A 24,429-nucleotide genomic window follows, 5' to 3' on the forward strand; every position below is an offset into this window, starting at 1 on the left:
GCTGCCCTAAAACAGCCTGTCATGCCCAGGTCAATCCCCGTGAAGGTGCTGCAGAATGTGAGTGAGCACACAGACACACACACACACACCGCATGAAAAACCACCTGCACTTCACTCACTCATCAAATCCACTCACAGGGCTCCTATTACACCAGTGCGGGGATATCTCAAAAGCCAGGATGTCTATCGGCTCTTTCCCGTTCTGCTAACGCTGCTGCAGGGTTTGCAATGGGGGCGGAAGATCAGTCCCATGAGATGAGGGAATAAGCCGGAATCAAGAGGCGGTGGGCTTGGCAGAGGGCTATTTCTTAGTTAAAAGGTTCTTAAACTCCAGAGGAGATCAGAGGAGATGGCTCCCTGCGCCCAAAGCTGTCTGCCCAGATAAGCATCCTGCCAAGTGCAGGGTGTAGCAGGGTGGTCATGGGTGAATAAATGTAGTGTATGTACGTGTTTTGAGAAAACATAGGTGTTTCAGGTGAAAGAAAGAGTGAGGCAGCTGATACTGAGGCTGGTTATTGAACCACAGGCAGTATCAAAAATGGTCAAGTAACAAAAAAGGTGACATTGAATGTTTGGTCAGATTCATAGTCATGTTTGCTTGTTCTTTGATCAGATGGTTCTTGATTTGAAACAAAATTTTGCCAGTTCCTATTTAACGTTTGTGGCTCCCTTTGTTGACTAAGAACTGTGTTTTGTAGAATAACCAGCCCAGTATCCTTTGAAATACATTTACATTAAATATCAGGCTTTTGTGGCACATGGGCATGTAACAGATCCGACTTAAATACAGGAAACCAGACTTAATCCCCCATTACAACCTGAAACTGATTTTTCATCAGCTGTAACCATGATCCTTTCCTTTTTAATCAAGTGTTTTAGATGCCCAACCTTAACTATACTGTAATACACCATAATTTTTGATATTTCTCTCACTTTGTTGTTGTATCAGCATCAGTAGCAACACATTTCAAACAATTCCCAAGCATGGCTATTATTATCTTTCAGTGATTTTTAAAAGAAAACCAATCATTAAGCTTAGGCAGAGGTTTAACTTTCTTAGTTAAAGTGTTTTCAGTGAAACTCCCCCTCACAGTGCAGGACCAGCCGTGGTCCGGGAGCCTGGCAGACAGCCTTCACAATGAGCAGGGGTGGGGCTTCAGCCTAATTGAATGGTGACCCTGCCGTCTCACTGTGGGACGCCCCATGCAGTGCTTTTAACAAGCTGCTGTGTCTCCCCTCTTAATAAGCCCAAACAAGTTAATCCAATCGACACACTCAAACCCTTTCTTTTTCTTTAACAAGGCACTGCCTCTACCCCCTTAATCCCCAGCCCCCCCCTTCTCCGTCACCATACCGTCACATGAATGGAGGGAGAGTGAAAGGCTCCATTAGGAAGGACTGGCAGTAAACCCCTTCAGCTCGACACTTTCCACACATCCACACTAAATAATTTGCACTCATACTGTATATTCAAAACACACACACTAATGCTCACATGTGCCTGATATAAAACTGGTCTATTTGGACATGGCACACAATGAGAGGGTTCTGTTCGCCGACCCTGATCCACACACACACACACAAACACACCAACAATAAAACAACACACAAACAAAAATTCTGAGGGGACGTTTGCCGACAGGCACGCACTCTGGGACATAAAAAAGGCATTGTTAACAAACCCTCCCAGCTCCACAGACAAGAGCCACTGATTCCCTAACAATACAAGCCCCTGGATGCACTCACCCACCAGCTCTACGCAACCTCACACCAGCACAATAAATAACCTGCACAACAAAAGGCCATTGTGTGTAAAAGCCTACAGTTTAGGCATTATTGCCATGATATACAGTGTTGGAAAAACATATTGGCAGCTGAGTCTTATATATACGATGCAGCATGTCGCTGTTATTGGGGCTTATACAGCCTCGTATGCCATGCAGTCGTATTTATAAGAGGTTTCTGTGCCGATGAAGGGCATCTTGGCAAAAACACTCTGCTGTTAGCTTTCCATATTCCAGTCAGCTTCAATAGCTTCACCCGTGGGATGAAGGGTGAGGAATGTCTGGCAGTCCAATAGCAGCGAGTTGTCTGTCATCTCTAATCAAAACACGCCTGCCTAGACTAATGTCAACCCTGTAATAGCAGTGAGGACTAATTGACTTCACAGCCAACTGCTGCATCTTTGCGCTGGGCTAGGTTTCATTTATGGCAAATAACAGGCTCACAAAGCAGTGAGCCATTATGGCTATGTGGCAACCACACTCAGAACGTGGAAAATGCAAAGAGCTGAGGTTCAGCAAACAAACAAAATGAAATTTAGATTTATATTCGGACAGAGGCAGTTCTGATTTTGAACCTACAAACCAAACTCAGGTTGGGTGAATGTGTTACAAATGCTGGGATGGAGGAATGCTGAAGGTCCTATGAATAATTGAGAATATTATACTGAATTAAACCATATATTTTCAGCCACTACATGAGCTGCATTCTGAGGATGAAATTTAGACAGGCTGGAGTTGGACTGTCAGGCAGTTTTAAGGAATGCGGCAAATTTAGTGTGGAAGCTACACCAATCAAAGTGCTTTGTTATCTACTAACCAACAGGTGGTTAAATTGGATTGGGCCCTTATGTACATTTAAAGTCTGTCAAGTCCCACTCACCTGGTTCTGCTCTTTACAGCAGCACCTGTTTCATACTCTCCACCCTTGTATGATTTTGGAATAAAAAAAAGTCTTCAAATATTTGGAACATTAGAGCAGGCTTGTTCCTCTACTACCATAGCCACTCAAGTTAGTGAGGAAAACAATCATCCACTGCAATCCTCAGACACGATCAGAGTCACCAGTTCTCTGAAGAATTACATGTGCCCTAGGATTTACCAAAGCATCAGTTATGTAAGTCTCTACATACTGCTCTTTTCACACCTACGCTATAGGTGTGCAGTGTACAGAGGCTACAGCGAGCTAAGCCCTGATCAGCTTGACCTTGATGTCAGTTGGTCACATGTGAAATTTACATAAATAGAACCTTAACCATGTGTGGCAGTGTAAGGAAATTCAAGTTTACCATGAAGAAAAATGAGCATTTGAAATGTCCTTTTGTTGTAACATTACAAGGCCAGATTTTGTCACCTATATGGTCCTGATCGAAGTGCCAATCCAAAATGTTTGTGTCACACTACTTGCAGCTGAGTGTACTGAGTTCTAGCCACATGACAAAGTTTAATTGAAGCCCTTTAAGCTTTAATATCAACAGCACTGTGTGGCAACCAAGAGTCTATATTAATAGTACCATTTCAGAGAAAACATTATATTTCTTTGAAAGTGACATTTTCTGTGACTTATCAACAAAAATGAAAGGGGAGCAAAAAGCAACAGGATATTAAACGGGAGCACAACCAACTATTTGCGAATGTCATGTCATGAAAAACCTTGCATTCCCAATTTTGGTATAAAACTGCATTGACCACCAGGCTGATACCCAACACATGCCTGTGCGCCCTGGCTAGGAGGGTCCCCCTCAGTTAAATTTGTCCATTTCCAGCACAGTACAACCAAGTACTATACCATGACTGAGTCTCTGTGCTCCTGCTGATGCAAGCAAGAGACTTGAGCAATGAGAGCGTGGCTTAAGACTGTCAGACTAACTGGTCAATGGCTGTGGCCGTGTTCCAGAGCGAGAACATTTTTAACTCCCCCTAATTAGTATGCAAAAGATCTCAACGTGATTCGTTCTACACATGGTAGATAACGATAAAGACCAATGATGTAACTGAAACGAGCACTGGGTCTCAGCTCTAACCCACAGTAGCATATCCATGTTTGGTCTTGAGCTGACAACAAGTATTGCCCGCCATCTTTTCAGATCCCGTGTGAAATAGAAGAAACATAGTACAATACGCAGCTGCAAAAAAATGCACCAATGAACAAGCTCCATTCTTAACCATGATCTCAGGTATCGTGTTTTCTGCAACTGACATACCTCGACAAACCACAGGGGAAACACATCCTCTTCTCCTCTTATTGCCACAGTCCTTGTTGTATTGTTTTGCACATTAGCAGCTTCAGTTGTCACCTAATACGACTTTCACACAGAAACCCTGTGAGTGCTGTGACACGCTTAACAGATGTGAAAGGTAACTGTGGAATTTATCACAGATGGTGATCACAGATACACGGCCACATTAAAAACTAAACTAAATTTCACTCTAAAAAAATAAACAAGAAACAAAAAACAGATTCTCTTAAAGATTTTTGCAGCAGATGCCGCCTCACCAGGCAGGACTTCCAAACATAAATCACAAACCCTCCACACTAACTAACACAAATGTGAAAAATGGGCTGCGCTTTCTTGGTTTTCATGCTAGGATTTATATTTTCTCAGTAAACCTTATTACACACCATTTGTAAAGCATTGTTGATATTGCAAAATTTCTTATCCCAATGTGACACAATCCTTTATTGTCCCCGACAGGTCCATTCACGGCTTAACACAACAACAATAAAACAAGGGCTTTTTTTTTTCCCTCTACCCATCCTATGGTGGCTCACTTGAATATTCAAACAGTGTTCATTGTCTTTTTGTGTTTTGTTCATTGTTTGTTGTGCTGTCATTCCTCAGCTTGGCTCCTGAACTTCAAAGAAAGGCTTATGTCAATTTATGATGAAATGGAGTGAGCAGGCGAGAGAAAAGAGGGAGAGAGAGAGAGAGAGAGAGAGAGAGCGGGAGAAAACCTTCCTGCTAAATAGCCCTGCCTCGAAATGTATGCTTATTAATGGGTGTTCAATAAATCAATGGAATATAATTAAATTCAAACAATGTGATTTCTTCTTTCACTTGCTGAAGCCTGACTCCAAACATCGCTCTCAGAAGGGCCTAAGGTGACCCCAATTCCCATGGTCCAAAGGACAACTCCGCTGTCTTTCACTGGAGGGTGTCACAGATCCAATAGTCAGTCATGCATAACATTAGTGTGTTGTGAAGCCCACAAGGCAATCAAATAGTGCACCGTTGAAATGTTGACACTGATCTCATTTGATATATTTGAAGTATGACAAAGCCATTTTTGCTCTGCTGGATATTAAGGACTATAAAAGAGAGGATGACACAACTGCTCACAGCTAAGGAAGGAAGCAGGCATATTTCTCTACACATTTTCTCCTCACTGCAGTTTCTGTCACTGAGACTCAGCAGCCTTTCCCTTTACTCCATAATGTGTGCTATCCAGCTGTTGTCATCCTGCTCCCTCTTGAAGCTGGCCCTGACCATGCCAGCACAGGGAATCCAATTGGACAGAGTGGGAGGTGAGGCTGCGGTTGGTAATCACCTGCTGGCTAAAGGCACAGATGGCACAAACACCAGCAAGATGTTCGTGCAGCAGCAATCCAAGAAGTTTTTTTTTTTTTTTTTGACAGGCCGACAGATAAACACACAGAAACCCGAGAAACCCACAGCGAGCTCAGGAATTATCGCATGCAGATTTGATGCAGAAACCTGGCAACGTGGCAGTGAGTGAGCTACCTGAAGAGCAAAGAGTTAAAGCATTGATCTCTTGTGCACACAGGCAAGGTCTTGGTGTCACTCCGTGATTGGGGAAAGTGAAAAAGTGGACAGGTTGTAATGATTTAAAATGGTCGACGCTTTCCATGACAAAAGCAACCCGATAAGGGCTCCTGTTATCAGCAAGTTTGTCCATTCATGGAGAGAATTGAGAAGCGAGGTCATCGCGGAGATAACAGCATATGTGCAGACTGATTATCTCTTCCCTCTCAAGGATTTTTGATACCTTTCGTTGCTCCTGTGATTTATTTAGTAGAACAAAGGCTTGCTTTCTGTTTCAGGTTTCTGAACTACACTTCAAGGAGAACACGGCTGGTGTACACCTGTTAAGATTTATTCTTGAGCTGCCATGACTTTAAGTCTTCTGACACACCGGAGACAGTCAATTTAAGTTTACACCCGGATTAACAGAAGATATATGCTGATATATTTAACTATATCAGTGTGAGTGAACACTCAACTGTCACTGAAATCAGGTGCAAAGCCTGTTTGCTTTTCTCTCTGAGCTCCAGATGAAGGAAGTTGGACGAAGTCATTTAGTTTATTGATGTTGCTAGCAGAATTTTTTATTTTTATTTTTTTTTTTTATGGTAGTCAAGGCTCCCGACACTTCAAACATATCAGAGTAAAAATGCCCCCGAGACATCCCTCTTCCTGAAGACTCCCCAGCAGATGAGCTCCTTCTGCTCTGTGTGTTACTGCTCGGTGCCTTGGTTTGTCCTTCACAAGAGACAGGTAACACTGCCAAGACCCAGTAATTAGTGCAGATGGAGACTGTAATACTCTCTTCCCCTCCCTGCAGAAATGCCAAGGGAGGCAATCTATAAATTCCTGCATATTAATGCAATTTAAAACCACTCCAGACACCTTGCTGGAGGCAGGTGATAAAAAGGTGAAAGGCACACAGCTGCTGATATGACAGTGACATCAGTCCTGTCTCAGCAACTTTCTGACCCGACACCCACAACACTCGCACACACACACACACACACACACACACACACACACACACACACACACACACACACACACACACACACACACACATACACACACACACACACACACACACACCAAAATAACTTGATAATCTATCTCCTTTCTCAGAAAATGCTCTCCAAATCCTGACCTTAGGCCTTACAACTGGGTCTCTATCAATAATTAAATGGTAATCTAAAAACCCATTTTAGTTGGGTCATCTTTCTGCGCCATTGTCCCTGCCTCTCTTCTTCTTCCATCTATTTTTTTTTCTCTCTTTCTGTAAGATCTAGTTAGAGATTCCATTAGCATGAGAAAGCAGGCTGGTAATTGTCTTCACCCTACTGAGTGATCCCTGGATAGAGGATTAGGCGGAGAGAAAGCCCTATTTCAACTCGGAGCACAGATGCTGCCCACAGCCACCCACTCCAGATTAGATTAGACTGCAGAGGGATGAAACCGACTGGTAACTTCAAGCCACATTAAACATAACGTGCAGACAGGAGGTTAAAACCAATAAACTTTTATTCACCTTTCACCACCGGCCTCCTTGTTTTCTTTTCTCTCTCTTCTTTAGGGAATTTTTTTTTCTTTTTAATCTACTAATATGCTTTTCTGTTGAAATTAGGGATTGGGGGGGAGGCAGCTTACAATTTTCTCTCTCTCTCTTTCTCTGATATAGAGTATTTAGAGCTGAATCTCCCTAAATCATCCCCCTGGGCCACCCTGTCCGTCACTAATCTGCCCGCCACCGCCCACTCATAAGAAGGTGTCACATTTCTGGCACTCCTCCATGGGATAAGCACTTCAAACACCAGAGCTTCTCCTCTTGACCTTTCCACGGAGATGATCGATTAAGCTCATTGGATTTATTCCATAAACAGGCAACCATTACATCAAAAAGGCAAGGAATATACCTCTGAGGCAGAACTTAAAATCCATATAAGCTTCATGAAGGTTCCAATTTTACTTTTGGCTTTTTTCAATCCACTTCTTGCCGCATATTAATAACCACAGACCCTTTTCAGAAGCTGTTTTTTTTTTGTATCTGAATCACTGCAGTTCTCTACCTGTAATTATTGAAGCAAATCACAATGACAACAGAGTGAAATTCAACTGCTATCTGTACTCTATAAAACCTGTGATGCAGAAAAACTGTTTAGCTCGCTCCCCTGCCTGAGCAGGATAAAGCAGAGTATGAAATGACTGAAAACTTTTAAAGTTAAACAGTGCAAATATGGTCGCTGGGTTAAAGACAGCACATACACTGTGGAAAGTCAGACAGGGATGTCTCTACTCTGCCTTTCACCTGTTCAGGAAGCTCTGTGGGGTAAACCAAGGAGTACCGAGGCCAGTAAAAGGTCTGCTTCTCGCTTGCTGCATGAGCCATTAAGTTACAACACTGCAGGCTTCCTGTTTTCATGCTTGAACACCTTCTACACGCTTTCAGCAAGGACAAGACTAAACAATCTCAAGTGAAACACCAGGGAGCAGAAACCCAAGAAGACAAAGAGTATTTCAACGACAGAATGCTTTAAACCGCAGCAAATCACATGTGACTTCCAATCCCATTTGTGAAAGTTAAAACAGGAAATCTAAAACCAGTTTCATTTCACCAGAAAAAGGAGAGCTCTCCCTCTGAGGAGCCCAACTACACTCCTCCTGTTTGTGATCACAGTGGCCAGCGAGCTCTGCTTCAGCTCTGAGGGACTCCTGCTCTATGGTAATCATATCCTATTTGAATAATGAGGCAATACCACCACTCCTGCTGCCCATTCCCCCTGCATCCTTGACTGGAGTCTTTGATAGACACTAATTCTAGCTCCATCTATAAAGCTCCTCTCATGCATTTTTAATAGAATCTATTACTTTAGGATTAAATTATAAAAGACTGTCCTCCTTAAATTTTTAATAGTTTGCATAATTGGTATCAGGGCCTGAATGCGAACCATAAAAACCCAGTTTGTACAGGACTGAGCTGCGGAACGAGCCAGACAAAACCACACAGGACCGCTGCACAAAAAATGACACGCGCGGAATGACACTATTGCAGACAAGCGCACATCTGCACGTGCTCACGCACACACATGCGAGCGAGGCCATTATAGCTTTGGGCCCCGTTGCTGTGGAGAATAAGGTGGTGAGAGCTCAGCGCTGTGAATGAAGGGGACAATAAGGTCAGAGACCATGAGAGCCGCTTTTGGCTGCTGAGCTCCTGAAGGAGCCTGAGTCACCTGATGGAAACAGGAGACATAAACCAGGTGTCCACAGACACCTGCCGCCACTGATGTCAACTGCGGCCACAACGCTCACCGGGGCAAACAGCAAAACCTACTTAGTAGGTTTACAGCCTCCCTTTGTCCCCACAGTCACTGATAACTGTGTTCAGTCAGCTTAAATGGAAATGTATTTCTCCTCTGTGTTCCCAGTTCCAGGCAGATCAGCCATGAGTTAAATGTCATCTGCACTCTCTCACTCTCACTTTCACTCTCTCCATCTCCAGCTCAGCTCTTTCCAGTAACAGGCAGAGCATACACGACAGCAAATGTGTCTGAGGCATCTCCTATAAACTAGAGCCCCCTTAGAAATCTATGCACGTCACCATCCCCCAAATTAGCACCGCAGGGACACCCCCCTCACCGCCCCCGCCTGCTGGCGGCAGCTCTTTGGCATATCTGTACCGGGGAAAATATTTCACACTGTATGAATTATTAAGTGCGGGGCCAGTGCTAAGCAGTGTGGAGATAGACCAGTTATTCACAGCTCTATTGGGACGGATGCGTCAGGAACCCGGGCCGCTCGCCTATCAGATCGTTTGTCATGAGCGATAGACAATTTACAATGAGAGAATTTTTCAATTTATTCATTCTGCTGTCACTGCAGTTTTCCACCTCCACTCATTCCACTCAACACCCCCCCCTTTAACTTCGTCTCGTCTGGTGAGGGGGCTCCACGCCTTCACCAACTGCCTGCTTCTCTCACACTGTTGCTCACTTTTTTCTTTTTTTCCAAGCTGAGGAGAAAGGTGGAGGTGAAACACGTGCCGAAGACATGAGGAGAGCAATCCCGCTACTTTAATCATCTTAACTGAGGTAAAGGTGTGTTGGGGACATCATGTGACAGCTGAGGGGTTCAGGCCCCAGTAGCGAGGCTGTGGCTGACTGTGGCTCTGAGATAAAGGAAAGGAACAGGAAACAGGGGGGATGAGGGTGCTTGGATGTGCCTCTTCAGGACTAAGCTCTTGGCAAGAGCAGGACCCCCCATTAGATACAAACAAAAGCGAGAGAACTGAATTAAACTGCGGCTGACTTATTTACATTGTCATTCAGTTACACTTTTCACTTAAGAGGAAATGCCAGATAACAACTCCCACGCAGATAGACCCCAGCACAAATGTCTGGCAGACTGCAATTTCAACATTAATTTCTGAAGGTTAACCAACTGTCAAAACAGCTACAGATTTCATTTTTGTTCACAAATGGCCTCTGTTAAAGAGGACAAACCATAGAACAGACCAGCCTCAAAAGCCCAAAGCAGAGCTCGACAACCATTTCAAGAGACGGGAACTCAAATTCATGAGAGACAAAACACGGATAATGTTTTCAAATGTTAGTTTTTTTTTTCTAAGCTGAATATACAAGAGAAATAGAAAATGGCATCAGCAGCTTTGTTGGTTTAAATGCTCAGCGAGAGCAGTTTGACCTGTAAAGCAGCCCAGAGTGTTTCTCTATCTGTGATGTCCTTTGAAAGCCTGATGCAGAAGGGTTGCACTGAATAGGCCTTGATGTGAAAGGCAGAGATGTTAGATAAATGTCCTCACAGCCAAGGCCTCTGCCCTCTTCCTGATGATGCATTCTTATACTCAAATACCCACTCCCCCTTTACACACACACACACACACACACACACACACACACACACACACACACACACACACACACACACACGGAAAAGCAGACACATAGTGCCAACAATCCCACTGAGGGCAGCATTTGTTTGGGGACAAGGTGACCCTGTTGCCTAGGGGCCTGTGAACAGGCACAATGAAGGCCTCTCATCCTGCACACACCCAGCCGGCTGTGTTGGGCTGATGACGGGTGGAGGGGAGAGGGGAGAAGGGTGGGTTGTGAGGGGCATCACAACACCCTGCTACTGCAGTTTTAAACCCCTATTCAGGAAGCCCCCTGAGATAGCTCCTTTCACACCCTGCACAGACGGAGCAAAATCCCCGCTTGTAACCCAGAGTCACGCAGTCAACAGATGGAGCCGCTATTGAGTGAAGGATCGCGCCGGCAGAGGCGGCTCCCCATCCATCCCCGCTGGAAACAATGGGGCAGCAGGTCAAGAGTGCTGTCTCTCAGAGGAGGGGTCAGGGAGGAGGGGCGTGCTTCGACACAGTCGAGCTATGCGAGCGCTTTGAAACCAGAGGAACTGAGAGAATCTTTTTTGGATGATGGGTGGAGGGGAGGAGGCTCGTGGCTGCATGTGAGGTGCTTGGGCTGGTTGCCGGGGATCAGACTCAGGTGGAGGGGGCTCGTGTGTGAATCTGGGACGGCAGTATTTGTGTTTAACCTGCAAACAAGAACAAAAAAAAAAGACATCCCTGCGCATACACATTTGCATGTTCAGAGCACAGACTCAGACTCGCAGTTTAACGCACATTTCAAGGACCAACTGTTACAGACACTCACTCATCTCTGAGCACAAAAAAACTGAGAGTAAAGCTCAAAGAACGTCATTGTCAATAAAAAGCACTGCAGTGAGGCTATACACGCAGAGAAGAGAGAAAACCTTTACCACTGCAAAACAGTTGCAGTGCCCTGAGGACATTTTTTTCCTGAAATAAAAGTGGATAGACTTAAAACCGGTGTCAAATATTACAAAACTAGGCCGCAATTCTTTCTAGTTATTAAAGCACATAATTAAAAAACGCTTCTCTTCAACATTTTCCTTATTGTTCAAACTCTCAAAATTCTTATCCCATATAAAAAGTGGTATTAGATTGTTCTGAAGTCGTTATTGATTGATTGATTTCCTGTCTTTTCAAAGTGGAGGAGCAACTATGAGCCACAGAGGTTGAACTATGAATAGCTACGTGCACATATCCTGATGCCTGTGTGCATGCACGGGTGTGTGATCACACAGATGATCACAAAGCAGTCGTAGCTCCCTGCAGGGGAAAGTATATCCATTTCCATTGACCAGCAGTCTTGCTATCATGTGTGGCTCTGACCTGGGAGTCAATTAGTCATCTAGGCTGCCCTGCCTCACTGGGTTTCCATGGCCAGAGAGGAGACAAAGGCATGAAGGAAGGTATGCAATGATCCCATAACGTCTGTCTCTGTATGGTGTAAAAACATCTCTACTACTGAGATGCCAAATACTGCCGCCACATGTTCCCCGTCCTTGAAAGGTTTGGTTTATGGGGCTATTCTGCACAGGAAGACACTCATTACAAAGCAGAAGGTGTCAAGTGCATTGCAGCAATTCTCCATTAACAACCACTTGACAAGAAAGTACAGAGACTCAAAAAAGACTTCCTACCACTTGGGAAATGTTCACAAATCACACCTAATTAAACGCAAAAGCCTAGTCTATAAAATCAGAGTGCAGAAAGCCTTTTCAAGACAGAGGCTAGATAGATTTTTCTGGGTTGTAAGAAACATACGTTTGTGCAAGGACACCATTATTTCATTCATGTTTGTGTCTCCTTCAGACAAATTGTCAGCTAAGTATGAGGGACAAAGGGTTGAGCTGTTATTCTTCCTTCCCTAGGTCACATCACAAGACATCAATGGTTTGCCATTTCAGAATATACCGCTGTTATGCTGTTTGAGCCCAGAAATTGAAAATAAATAAAGCCTATTCCAACCACGCCGAAAGGGATCAATAAGTGCACAGAAAAAGAAAATGGCCATAAACACAGAGGCTTTTATTCAGGGTACCACGATGCAGATGAAAGCACAAAATGCACCTGGAGAGCAAAGCCGTGAGTGGCGGAAGACAAGAAAGCCCACAGAGTTATCAGGTGGGGCCAGAAAGCACTGGTTATATTCAGACCTCAGCACCATCTATCTCCACAGCACCTAGAGCACAGCAGATTTCTGATACTGTTGTTTTAAGGAGGCTCGGCTTTCCTGCCACAATGAGACAGATTCAGGCCCAGTTGCCCCCTTTTCTTTTTCAGTGTGGTCTCACAAGGTCCTCTCGTTTTTCTGCAAACAATACCGCGGGGCTGTGGCCCTTATTTAAAAGATTAATAGGATGCTGTCTTGGCAGAGAAGCAATCAGTGAGGTTTCTGTGACAGCAGAAAAAGTGTGAAAACAAGGCAAAGAGGAGAGACCATTGTCACGGTTACCAACTGGCTGCCGCAGCTCAATTGAGATAGCTGTGGCTTTCAAGCCCAGCTGTCAATCACAGCAGCGAGCATCAATGGGGTAAATTTGAATGATAAAACGATAAGTCATGAGCAGGCGATTTCCCTGTCATCAGGACAGGGGCTGTTTGGTGTAACTCACTATGGGTGGAGAGATTTCACTGCAGCCATATGGAATTTGGTTTTGCCTCGAGTTGCTGGCTTCACCCCTCAATCATGACAGAATGTGTAATCACCAAATGTCTTCCTCTCAAACCCTGTTGCAATTGGCAGCACAGTGCTGTCACTAGAGATGGGGGAACAAAATGGAAAGCTGACTAAAAGACAAGCTTTAAGTGACACTTAATTTGAGATACCCAGGCATTCTCTCAGCTCCAGTAAACAGGATCCATCAAACTTCGCCCAGAGCCTGTATGAGTCTGCAGCTGTCTGTGGGGAGAGGCACAGTATGCCTGAGAGGCCCTCAGTTATCAAGAGGACTGATGAAGAAATCAAGTCCTTTAATAGTTCCTAAAAACACCCAAGAAGAGGCACAGGAATGATTATAACACTTTCAAAGTGAGATTTTCATCTCATCCATGTCTACAGCAACACTCAAGCATTTCCTCCCTTAAAGACAAACCCGACAACAAAAAAAAAAAAAACATGACAGAAGCTAATGACAGCCTCAGAGAAGACGACAGAGAGGGTAAAAAAACACAAGTGAGCTGGTTGAGGACGTAAGAGAAAAACTCTGAACAGCTGCTTTCTCCCCTCTTCCCTTAGCTCATCCCAGGAGAGAGTCCCATGCGATCTCCCTGATCCTAGTTTGTGGTTGACAGAGGGGACCACAGCTCTGTTCATCTCCCCGCTCACATAGCTCTGTGCCCACCCCCCCGTCGCCTGCCTCGCTGTCGCTCCACTGCCAGGAGGGAAAGATGGTGGGGAGGGGGAGCAGGAGTGTGGGGGGCTACATCAAGGAGAGACTCTCCCAGTGGGTTCTCGTCAGTTCCAGGCCATTGCACCTTGCTCGCTGGGATTTTGTTTACACACACACGCACACACACACACACACACAGATATCCATGCAGAGGCAGATGGCTATTAATGGATACGATAATGTGGTGTGTTTTTTTTTTTTCTTTTTTTTTTGGCTGTACTGTCACACGTTTTGTTTTTAAGAACCGTTGTGATAATATGAATCGCTTCAGTAACAGATCGCTGTAAGTTGGTGACAAAAAAAAAAAAAAAAAGGTCTGATGCCGAGCAGAGCTTATTTAAGTGGCACAGGAGCAGATAACATTCAATCAAAACCCGGTGATACGGTTGATGTGGTCAGTGATAATGTGCAGCCAAAAGGCCTGACACACTTCTGCGGTCTTTGGGGACGAGCAGAGAACGGCAGGCTGCCCTTGTGCGTTCAGTCTCTACAGATGTTGCCTTGGAGAGCGGCTGACTGGCTGGCTGCTGTGACAGCTGGACAGCTGTTCCTATAGACGCAGCCACAGAAGCATGCCATGGAGATGGGGGGGGGGGGGGGGGGGGGGGTTAGTGCTGTATGTTTAGTTTATCTGTATGAAGTTCCCAGGACGTGCAGAGCTGTCACTTTTAGCAATGGTGCATGAGCCTGAATAAGGAAAGATGGCACCAAACAGGATATGGAGAGAGAGCACAGATGGGTAAATATCAGACACGGCTGACATTATTTAAAGAAGCTCCAATAACAAAACAGATTTTTTTGTAAATTTTGTAATTTGTCTATCCAAAAATGAACAGTCTAATGCAACACCAACTGGCTACACTGGCATAAGTCAAAACATTTAATTTGATCCATGAGGTCTGTTTGAGCAGCCGGGACTTTTTTATCATCCAAACAAGTAAAAGTTTAATATGAACTTCACAGGGAATTTCAAGTTAATTTTTTACTTCTTCATAAAAGAAGGGAGGAAAAAATCTATTTTCAAAAGCAGAGAGGATAATTGGCTGAGCATTAAAACCACTCTGGACTCTGTGCCAACATCAGTGACTGCCGGTGATGAAAGGCAGTTTAAATTGGGGTCATGTTCCGATATCATACCTTTATCCTGCCACTTTAAAACACAGTTAGATAAAATTATAGAGACCTGAAGGAGAACAGTACAGATTAAAGACAGCCTATAGATTAACATCCTAACTCAGGAGTGAAATTTGAAAAAGAAAACAGTTGAAAAAGGACTGAAATGTTGGAAAACACTCAGCAGTATTAAATGTTTTCACCTGCTGAATAAACATACTGCAAATCACGAGTTAAACAGCCTGGATTGACGCCAGTCACTTCTGCCAAAACTCATTTTTCCTAAGCAGGCCGGGCTATTCATTATGCCACAAAAGGTCAGCAATTTGTTCAACTCAATAAAAATGTTAATAAAACTAAGAGCTCACGAGAAGAAGCACTCAAAGCCTCTGGTTGCCCCAACATAAAGTGAATATGTGAATGTGTGTGCTTGTGAGGCTGCATGTGAGTATGATGCTGCCACTGCAGCATTACACAGGTCAAAGGTTGTACAGCAGCAGCTATCTAGCAGGAAATATAGCTTTGGCCTAGTCGTAATCCTGGTCAAACTCCACCAACTGCTCAACACAAAGCAGATATAAACACATGCTGACAAATACACACACACATGCACAGTCCTGTAACCTACAATAACCAGGAGCTGATAAGCACCCCCACACCAAAATCTCCCATTCCAGCTCGCACCCTCAACCCACTCTGCTAAATAAATGAAAAGACCCATTAGGCAGATTTCGAAAGCCAGCAGTGGGCTTATAATTATATATGAAATCTTTTAGAGGAAAAAAGTGATTACTCTGGATGCAAGTCTGGAAGTGGGTGGGGGTGGGTTATTGCTAAGCAACCAGTCATTATCCTCCAGAGTGGAGCGAGGTGACCGGCCATCCGTCTAACTCTGGTGGCTCGCCTGGCTCCTGTGCAAACCCCCCTCCTTCCTTTCCTCTGCCACTCTCTCTCTCTCTCTCCCTCTCTCTCTCTCTGCCGTCTCCCCGTCCGAATACAAACAGAGATAAAGAACGCTGCAATCGCTCTTGACACACAAATAGGTTAACACAATAAAGCCGGCTTTGCCTGGCTCACTCGAGGGAGGAAAGCAATTCCAGCAGCAGGCAGGAGGTAATAAAACAGGGCTAGGAGTGTGTGTGTGTGTGTGTGTGTGTCTGTGAGTGTGTGTGTGTCCATACATGTCCTCATGTCAGTATTCCTATGTTTTTGTATGTGAGTGGAGGCAGGCACACAGAAGCTCTTTGGCCTCAGGGCCTAATATCCCACGGATTTTCAACCTTTTCTTGACACAAATAATAACAGGGGAGAAAATGAAGGAAATTCCAAGCTACTCCTCCATTTAGATTAAGGAAATGGTGGCTTTATATTAACAATATAGCTGACCTGCACGAGCCCTATACAAACACATAAACGCTTCCCTATGGGTCATATGGCTGGCTCTCTTGTAAATGGTCTCCGGCGTGGTTAAAATTCAACAAGTAAATTGAATGAGTTTTATCTGTGCAAGCCTCAGCTTACTCTCCCTGATGCAGCTGCCAGTCCTGGCAATAAATGATAAAAATCTCCAGAGTTTTATTAAATCGTGTTGCATTCACGCTGAACTCAGGAAAATGGTGAGGTGGCTTCTGCAATTACAATACGGACCAGACAACATTGTTTTCTCCAGTCAGTGGAAATTTCATTACCTTACAGCAACTGCCTTAGAATTGGGTAATAGCCTCTTTTTGTCAGAGACACAAACCGTCTGTGGGAGGTGTGACACCCCATAAGTGTTATCCATTTGCAACAATATGCATCTAGGCAGTCACAGTCCGGATGCTGGTCAGCATAATGTGCACCGTTATTCAGTGATATGGAGGAACTGAATGGAGAAAATAGCGGTCAATAGCTAATTCCTGGATTGACTGTAGTGTAATCAAACGCATTGAACCTTGATACATCCATGCGGCTAACGTATCTCTCCTCAGGCTATTATAGACAGATGACGTAGGTCACACATGGCCCCATCTCTTGCATGTCAATAAGTAGAGAGAGGGCTCGTGCATTTTCCCATGGAAAGACTGAACTGTGGAGAAATCCCAATTAAAGCTTCTGGAAAAGTTCTACACGTTTAGGTCATACAGGATGGCCATTTGTAAGTGTCAATCAATTCCCCTGCTTTTACCCGCTGTTCCTTCAACCAGGTAATCAAACAGCAGAGATGTAAAGTGGTGGCCATTGTCAACAGGGAATAAATTACCAAAGCATGAAGAGAAAACATCTTATCTGTCTGATGTATTTCCTGCTCCTGCAGAAAGCTACAAAGCCCAAGGGAGAGCAGTCAACCAAAATGCAGGGAGATGGAGATTAGGATGATGTGCAGTTCCTTGTTCCATTAAAGTTTGATCTTCCTCAATAGCCGAGCAGAATCAGATATCTCCCATTCAAGATTAAAGTACACCAGCATAGAGGGGGAGATTAATCAGAGGCCTGCATGAGATAAAAACAGCCTTGCTTCTGGCATGGAAAACAGTAGCAATAAAGAGTTCAGCTGATAATGTGAAACATGGTGAGGCACAATAGCAAATCAAACAGCATGTATGGGCCTCCAAAACAAATCAAAGCACTGACTAGACTGCGATACAGTGGCTGAAGAAGTACAGCAGGGGCTGATCTGATAGCAACCAAGGCCTTCATTTTATTACTGGTTAAGGTTGGAGAGGGCACACTGAGGATTTTCCCATGTTGCTCACTGTCGCCAGGCTCTCATTCCCTCTCCTCCTCCTCTCCTTGAGATCAATGGCGCTGGGGTGATTTCACAGCAGCCTGCATTGTCACCCAGAACAAATCAATGTGACCATGAGGAAGGCAACAGCGGCATTGTTTTTAAGGAGAGCAAAATCGCTGTTGGAGAGCTTGTCAGATTTGCTTTATTCTCTTTCTTCCCCCAAGAACACTTTGGAAGGAGCATGCCTCCCCTCACTTTTCTGGCTGGGTTATGGAGCAAACTATCCACTGCACAGCACTCAGCCTCTCCATACTAGCGTACTGATTAACCACATCTAAATTGCTCAGCTCCTGTTGAATATATTTCACGAGCACAAGAGCATTTTTCAAACAGAAAAATGGACTAACAACCCTAACCTTTCCAAATTAAAGGCTATACATTAACCTCAAGGCCTGTTGAGACGTGACTTCCATTCAACCTGACAGAGGGCGAGAGGGGAAGCGAGGGAGGAGGTCGGGGGGATCATTGCCGTCCGTCATGCACTAAGTAGCTGCAGATAGCCCTGATGAAGAGCTGCCAACGTCTGCCTTCACAGCGGATCAGATCACATGAGCAGAGCAGTGGTCAGTTAAACTTTTAATGCAAAAATAAGAGGAAATCATCTGCGGAGTAACAAGCACAGAACCACACAGAACCTTGGAAACACAAACAGTCATCAGAGACACTGCATGCGTGCATGTGCACTGTATACATACAATTACAGCCAAATCTCAGTTGAAGATTTTTGTTTCCTTTTGTGCGACCCAAATTGAATTATTATACCATCTAAGTGGAATCTTCAGGCATTAATTGAAGGAACCAGTATTCATGAAAGTGCCATGATTTAGTTCATTTGCACAAGGTCAATACCATGGGAAGGTTTTTTTTTTTTCATACTGAAAATAGCTAATAAAATACTGAAACCTTAGAACCAGTCTTTTGTCAGGAGTGACCCTGAACCATTTAAAAGAGTCTGTGTCTGAGTATTTGACCCTAACATTGTGGAAAGATCAACACACCGGGGAGAAAATGAGAGCTGCTCCTCTGACTTTGTCTGCACAGTTAATAAGACTGAGGGTCAATGATTCAGTGTTAAAATAGATATAGTATGCAGTGTAATAGTGAGTAGCAGCCAAGTACACAACGAGGCAAAAATGTCATGCATGAAGTACTGACAGTGCTGTCTGCAAACACTAATGCCAAATACAGTAACGGAACCATCCCTGCTGACCCTGCCAGCAAATTTAAGGTCAAATCTCGTCTGCACCATCATCTCCGGTGGAAACCGAGCATCACTTTCACTTCTCTTCATTCACCCTGACTGGCATGAAGGGTGTGTTTGTTTATTCGCAATCATTTGTGTGTGAACCATTTGTTTTATGTTGCTTTTTTTCATGCTCTGTTTCCACATCCCAGGTACTGATGTGCAAGACAAATCTCGCTGCAGGGACAACAGAGTTGATATTAAATCATGTAATATCGCAAGAAAGTACAAGAAGGGGCATGTCGTTTTTGTTTGCCTGCACATGAAAAGTGTTAAAACAAGGACTGTTAGAGACTTTTTCTGATATGAGACACTTTGATCAGGTAACTAATGAGCTGCTGTTGACACGGCTTTGAGAGGAAATATTCATGTTCATTAAAGTGTCCGATGAAATTTCTTGTTGTCTTGTCTTTTCTTTGACAGGAGAAGAAAATGTTTTTCAGGGTTATTTATGTATATGGTATATTATTCTATAAATGGAGCATGTGGACAGTTAATTTCATTCGTGTGAATAAAAAAGCAATAAAGGCCACACAAGAATGGACATGCATAGCTTAGGCACTTCAGGGGTGGGTAGGTCTTTAGTAAAACACACACACACCCACCCTCACACACACACACACACACACACACACACACACACACACACACACGTATCTACTATTTTAGTCATCTTAAGTGCCAAAATGAGTTTTGCTGCCTCTGGGTAGGTGTTGAGACAATCAAGCCATGCAGGGATTAAAAAAGATTAATACACAGTGCAGGAAATTAAACTTCAGTGACTTTAACGATATTCATGAGTAGAGCTTACTTATTCACTTCAGGCAGGCACTTTAATAAGCAAAGAATACAGTAAGGAACCCAAATGCTATCAATCAATCAAACTGATTTGCAATTTGAGTTGCAAATTGATAAAACGCCAGGCTTCTCTTAGCGTATTACTTTTGTTAATACGATGCTAAAATATGTTCCTCACTTTCCAGCTGGTGGCAGCATAATTGAGTACAGCAGATCAGATTCTACTTTAGTAATTTAGTTTTTTTTTTTTAATTTCATCTGCAAGCAAAGAAGAGTAGAATAAATTGTGATCCACACTAGTTTTCAACCTACAAAGCGCTTAGAATGTTAAAGATTTTATTGTGGACCTTTTTTAGACAGTTGATAGTAAAGAGCAACAGGAAACATGGCGAAAGCGAGAGGAATGAAATGTGAGTAAAGTCTTGAGCCTGCAGCAGGACACTTGAAGTTCCAGTGTTGCGGGGGGAAAAAAGAGATCTAACAGCAAGCCAGAAAATAAAGAGCCAAAACAAGAGGTACAAACTCCAAAAGGTAATTCAGTGACCTAGATATTAAAGCTTTTCTGCCATTTCGTTCTCCCCTGCCTTATCCAACCATCATGTTGAGTTAAGGCAAGCATTATGCTGGGAAGACTATTTGTTTAGGTGAGGAGCAGCCGCAGAGCTAATATGAGCACAATTTGCTCAGCAGGTCATAGGCGCAGAGTGGAGGAAGTAAATGAGGCAGTTCTGCCCCCTTGGGTGCAGCCCCTGCCTCATACATCACTGGATGTTTTATTCAATACATCCAGGAAGGCTCTATGGCAGGTGCCCTGACTGTGGGGGCGCCTGCCCTGCTGTAGGGGCCCATATTACATTCAGCGAGCTGCCTGTCTGCGAGGCTGCTGGAGAGAGAATGACTGGAGCTAGTGAGGAAGATCAATTTTGAGGAAGCTTGTAGTCTAATGATAAAACATACTGTGTGCGGCTTTTCCACTGCACAGTCAGCAAAAGGTGCAGGCTCATTTAGGTGCAGTGTGAGCGATGAGGCTAAACACTGCAAAGCAACCTCAGCAACCCGAGGGGGTTCAAAGTTCACAAGAGTCGGAAACAGACTAAACTTTATCAGCCAACATTCATATTCAAATAAAACATGAACTTCAGTTACACTCGAGATAATCCGACTTTACTATTTGCATTCCAGGCTTGGGCTGCAGAGGACAAATTTACTGAAGAATTCACAGGACAGTGACAAATTGCATCCAGACCTCAATGCAGCACAGAGCATCATCCATGTCGCCGAGCACAAAGTGAAAAGTTTTACAGCGTTACGCGCACATTCTCCACGAATTTTATGAGTTCCACGATGAAAGCCACTCACAATATGCAGGCACACTATAAAAAGAGATTGTATATCATTAACACTCCAGGGTGAAAAATCACTAATTGCAGCAGACACTATAGTCACCCTCCCCACACGCAGTGACGCACGGGGGCGTACAGATGAGGAATTCGCACCTTTTGCTCTGAGTCGCAACTCCTCTAGTGCCACATTTTCCTGCCTGTGGTGCCTGCGGTGCAATACCCTCGACAATACACTTAATTGCTACCCATACTTGAAAAGACCAATATTACACATCAAAGCAGTTCCTAAAGCCATTCGGGAGCGGCTCTCTAACAAGTCGATTTTTACAACACTTCCTTTATTGTGGGTCACGAATGGAAACAAAGGGTTTAAATCTGAGACATCGTTATGTGAGCAGCATCCTGGGAAAATGGAGCATTTACAAACATTCATTATTTTCTGCTGCTCCTCTATTTACCATCCCAAAAGGATTCAGCGAGGCTCTCTGACAGAAACTACGTTAATGGTTACAAAGGCTGACCCGAAACACTGAAAATCTGCAAGACTTAGAGAAAGAAAAAAAAATTCAATATATTTACCATAAATTGCTCCGTAGTGCAGACTAGAACTCCATGCAGATTGTAGTATTCACTGAGCAATCTGCCTACCGGTAATACTTCTGGGGTCCAAATTAAAAAGGATTCATTCTGTTCTCCGAAATCCAGCAGCCGCTTTGTCGATGTCAAATGCTGATTAAGTTTATCCTCTTCCGATGGTATGCAAATATACCGGTAACCCCGCGAATTAGATTCCACACTCTAGCTTCTAGCATGCAAAGTTAATAAGCTTTGCCTTTTTTCTCGACTCGGCTGCCAATTTTTGTCGAGGGCAAAAGCGCAGGTCGGCAATTTCAGGAGCGTCCTCAGAAGGATTGCGCACCAAGTGCGCTTCGGGTTTTCAACGTTTAGCCTCCGGAACAAAGTAAAAGGTCCTGGTTGCTCCTCTTTACGCTTGTAGATATTTCCAAATAACAGAGCTGTTCATCGAAAGATTGGGTGGTTGAACTGCTACGCAGTATTCCAAAATCCTCCGCTGTTACGCATGGGTTTAAAGTGGTCCGCCTGCTCACTATAGACGACCTTATGTGAAATGTATCATGCAAATGTTATTAATATTATCTAGGCAATATTGTGTGAAGATACCCTGAAAGAAATCAAGGCTGGGCCAAAGCAGCTGCCTGAAATATCCTAAACAGATGCGATGCGATGTAAAAAAAAAAAAAAAAAAGAAAAGAAAGAAAAAAAAATCCCGGTGATCAGGCTCTGCTCCGTCCGTCACTTTCTCCGTGGTGTCGGTAGCCTCTCTGAGATGTCTTGCCTCCGGATTCAGACTCAGATTTCCAGTTGAGGCTGTGGAGTAACCTCGATAGCAAAGCTCCGAGATGCTCTCTTTGGTGTATTAACCAAATAAGAAATGGTTAAGTCTGAATAAAGAGCTAGCTGCTTCAGGCAGCTCCGGGATGCGGTCCTGCCCTTGTGCCGAGCTGCCGAGACTGACAATAACCCGGAACGCTGCAGACTGTCAGGCTGCACAGACCGCCCACCGACCAATCACTGCACTGAGGGAATAGAAACATTCCCACGGGTTGGCCAATCATCGGTAATTGAGGACTGTTACCATAGAGATGCTCGGCGTCCAAGCGTCTGAAACCACGTTGTTTATTCGCGGAAAAAGAGAAAAAAGAGAAACCATCTGATATAAATTGCCGTGGCAGAATGCAGATTGAGATCTTTAATCATTCTTTTATCCTTCACAGCGTTTCAGCCTTTTTTCTCCCCCCAGCAGCCTAGTTAAAGGTTGAAGACACCATCCTTTAATGGGACGACCTGGGCTCAAACCTGCAGGCAGAGAAGTGCCCTTGAGCAACACACTGAATCACTTCAAGCTGCAGGAATGTTGCTCTGCAGGGAGAAATAAAGTATTATTATGCAATCTGAATAAAATTAAATGTGATTAGCATGCTAAATGAATCTACTGTTTATGAATTGGTGACTTGAAAATGCTACTTAACTTAATTGGTTTGAAACTCCTATAGGACACATATTCCATACACATAATAAGCCTTGCAATAATCAGTTTATAATATCAAAAGTCTGGCTGGTGTGTGATCATCAAGGAGCTGCCTCTGAGACACAAAGTTTATTGTGTTTTATGAGCACAATTTATTCAGTGATCTATAAGGAGGCATTATAGGCACTTTTTGTCTAAAACTATAATGGGAGCAGTGTTCTCGAGCACCGATCATTTCCTGCAGCAACACTTACAAGATGCATAAGTACACACATACAGTGTGTGCTCTGTGTCTGCTGACTACCTCCAGTGTTAAATTACCTAAACATATTTCAGCAAGGCAGTCTTTTAAGAAGTCTGACAGATATCTGTGGCTGCTTAACTTTGCAGAATTCCATCACTGACACCTCCAGCTTATTTGAGTCACAGGAAACCTTGCAAAACACCTGTTTTTGCAAAATGTCATTACAACAGCGAGGAAGTGGAGGGTTTACTTTGACAGAGTCCCTCCGTATTCTTCTTCCTCTTGCCAACTGTGTCCGGTGCACACAAGCCCCGGTACACACAAAGGCGGTACAAGCAATCACACATCATGGACTCTCATAATAAGCTGACGCTGGGAAGTGGGTGATGCAGCACTCAGCTTATGCCAGTGCTGATAAGAGCCTGAAAGTATTACCTCGGTCTGGCAGCCCGCTCCAAGAAATCCATCCTGAGCCAGGTCATCAATTCTGCCCTATCTGATTGCTCACCAATCCCTGGCAGCTCCATGTCGCTGTCCTGGCTTCTGCCTTTGAAATACTCTCTATGACTTGCACTTTCATGCTAGTTCTTTCACCGAAAAATAGGTACATACTGTATGTACATGTCGGATCTTTTGTGCGGTCTTACACCTACATGACAAACAATAAAACGGTGAACAATTGCTCCCAGAGAGGTAAAATTTCCAGAACAAAGGGGCACTTTGGCTTAGTCGATCCCTTATATGTATTTGCTCCCATAACATCTATAGAGTATACACTATAGAGTATACATTAAAGCGTGTGGAGTTCAATCATATCACCTACTCCATGTGGCGGCATAGTCAATCAAACAGATGAACAATTAATTGAAAAATACTCAACCAGAGCTGTGTTGTGCTCCTGTGAGGCAGGCAGGCAGGCAAATAAGCCATTTGATTAGCTGATAAGCAGATGACTCAACAAACATTCAAGGCATGTTTACTGTGGTTTGATTAGAGTACGCCCAATACGCAGAAGATTGGACACAAATACG

General features: G+C 43.9%; 1 protein-coding gene across 1 annotated transcript in view; it reads right to left on the reverse strand.

The window, feature by feature from the left end:
* fam222a (family with sequence similarity 222 member A) overlaps positions 1-22,618 on the reverse strand; it is a 46,272-nt gene extending 23,654 nt beyond the window's left edge. The window contains exon 1 of the mRNA XM_041041807.1: positions 21,684-22,618. The gene's annotated coding sequence lies outside the window, so the exon portion shown is untranslated. The remainder of the gene's footprint in view (positions 1-21,683) is intronic.
* Between the last annotated feature and the right edge of the window lie 1,811 nt (positions 22,619-24,429).

The sequence above is a fragment of the Toxotes jaculatrix genome, chromosome 7, assembly GCF_017976425.1.
Source record: "Toxotes jaculatrix isolate fToxJac2 chromosome 7, fToxJac2.pri, whole genome shotgun sequence".
NCBI lineage: Eukaryota > Metazoa > Chordata > Actinopteri > Toxotidae > Toxotes > Toxotes jaculatrix.